Below are 2,599 nucleotides of genomic sequence, written 5' to 3' on the forward strand. Positions count from 1 at the left end.
GAGACCGCCTTAAAGCATTGAAACTCTATTCTCTCCAGCACCGCCGTGGGCGATACATCATTTGCATGATGTGGAGAATATACCACCAGCATTGTGCAAACGACCTCAACATTAGCTTCAAAATTCATCCAAGGCTAGGACCACGAGCCATACGTCCCCTACCCAATTCAAGATCACAACACATAAATACACCTCAACACAATTTCTTTTCCTCAACAGGCCCTGCTCTATTTAACATTGCCCGAAACAGATCAAAAGGGAAAAGGATCCCATCACCGTTAAACAGAATCTGGACAAATTTCTTCAAGGAATACCAGATAAGTCATCTATACCTGGATACAACTTACTTAACAAGAACTCCCTACACGAATGGGCCATGATACCACAAAACTTGACTTAAAAAAGGATTTAGCTAATCTTATCAGGTGGTGCTATTAAGTTAGACACGGTCTGGACCAATCTTTGGTGGAAACATATCTAAGTTGCCTAAGCATAAGTACCATCGTAGGATATATTTTGATGCATCCCTTTGTAACTGTAGTATTCTTTGTTGGAGACAGGACAAATAATCAAGCCATTGATAAAGATATTATTATACTGGCTTGAAGGCGCTGAGCTGGCAGAAACGTTAGCACGCCGGGCGAAATGCTTAGCGGTATTTCGTCTACCGCTACGTTCTGAGTTAAAATTTCGCCGAGGTCGACTTTGCTTTTCATCCTTTCGGGGTTGATTAAATAAGTACCGGTTACGCACTGGGGTCGATGTAATCGACATAATTTGTTTGTCTGTCCTTGTTTGTCCCCTCTGTGTGTAGCCCCTTGTGGACAGTAAAGAAATTAGAAACATTAGCACGCCGGGTGATATGCTTAGCGGTATTTCGTCTACCTTTACGTTCTGAGTTCAAATTCCGCCGAGGTCGACTTTGCCTTTCATCCTTTCGGGGTCGATAAATTAAGTACCAGTACTGAAGTCGATCTAATTGACTGCCCCCCCCCCCAATTTCGGACCTTGTGCCTAGAGTAGGAAAGATTATTATATTGACTTGTAGTTTTTCTTCGTTTTATAATCAGGTGCGAACATTTATCTTAGCCAAACTATATTCCAGTATTGTTTTGAGATTGTTGTGATCTGGCTAAGGCCTTTCACCGTATCACACACTTTCCGCCGTCCACAAAGAAGTTATGTATCAAACTAGGCTGATGTTTTTGCCTTCCTGTGAACCAATTTCGTACACTTCAGATAACAGGTTCACTACAAGTACAAAACAATATCACAAAAAAAAAACAAAAAAAAACTATATCTTTTAAGTAGTTATAGGAACCTGGCAGGCGTGAAGTGGATTCGATCCACTTTACCCATATTTGAATAGCTAGGCCGAACCGGTCTCCACCACTTGACCCTTTTCTGACCTCTTCTACTCCATCTAGAATTGAGGTAAACAAGCTAAATCCTTTGCACTCACTGCCCTGCTTCATGGCTATATAAACAGGACACGCCAAGAAAACCTCCTCTTTTATCTTTCTAGTGACCAGTGGTCACTTGACGTCTCATGGAGAAAGATGCCTGGCTGATCAGCTACAACTTGGCAGAGGGAGAAATAACTTTACTGTCAGCCACTGTCAGACAACGGCGCCCACATTATAACCCTACTATCTCTCCCTCTATACAATTACTGCTATAAAAGAAGGAGCATACAGATACAGGCCTACATTCTCAACCTTGTATGTTTTATATACTATTACACTGGTCTACCCGTCGTGGTATGGCAACATAGAATGTAACGGCATAAATAAATATTTTCTTATAAAAAATGATCTTCATCGTTCAATTCTATAACCGATACATAGTCTTGTGGGACAATATAATCGCTTCCTGTTCTTAAATGTGGAATAGCAATCTAGGACGAAACCGAATACTTTGATTATGATCTAGCCGATTGGCCTCTAGCATCCACGAGTGAGGATCATAATCGAATATTTTCTTATAACCAAACCAGACAGTAATCCAAAATGTTTCCTATGTTGTCAAACGTTAGCCTTTACACTTTTGCTGATCAGAAGTTGCTCAGCATATCTCCAAACTCTTTTTTTCCCAGCTGTATGTTCAATATTATGATATTGTTATTATCGCAGTAATTCTGGAAGAAAAGTTTCCAACAAGCCGTATACATTTTATACGTTAGATTCAGAAGCGACAGTTGGCCGTTAGTTCTTTGTCAAGCGAGCAGAGTTCTTTTTCTTCTCCAGACTTGTTTTTCTCAATGTCAAACGTCGTAAACAGTGGCTTGGTAAAAAGGAAAAAGCTCAACCACAACCGAGAAGGGAACTTCATGGGAAAAAGGTTCTCTCTATCTGGTGGGACTGCAAAGGAGTAATTCACTTTGAATTGTTACCACCTAATGCAACAATCAATGCTCAAGTCTACTGTCAGCAATTAGAGCGTTTGAAGCAAGCTTTGAAGAAAAAAAGACCCTCTTTAGTGAATCGAAAAGTAGTGATGTTTCATCAGGACAATGCGTGACTCCACACTGCAAAGATCACATCACAGAAGATCGAAAAGCTTGGTTGGGAAAAAATTCCTCATCCACCTTATTCTCCCG

Source organism: Octopus bimaculoides, chromosome 2 (assembly GCF_001194135.2).
Source record: "Octopus bimaculoides isolate UCB-OBI-ISO-001 chromosome 2, ASM119413v2, whole genome shotgun sequence".
In the NCBI taxonomy this organism is placed as follows: Eukaryota; Metazoa; Mollusca; class Cephalopoda; order Octopoda; family Octopodidae; genus Octopus; species Octopus bimaculoides.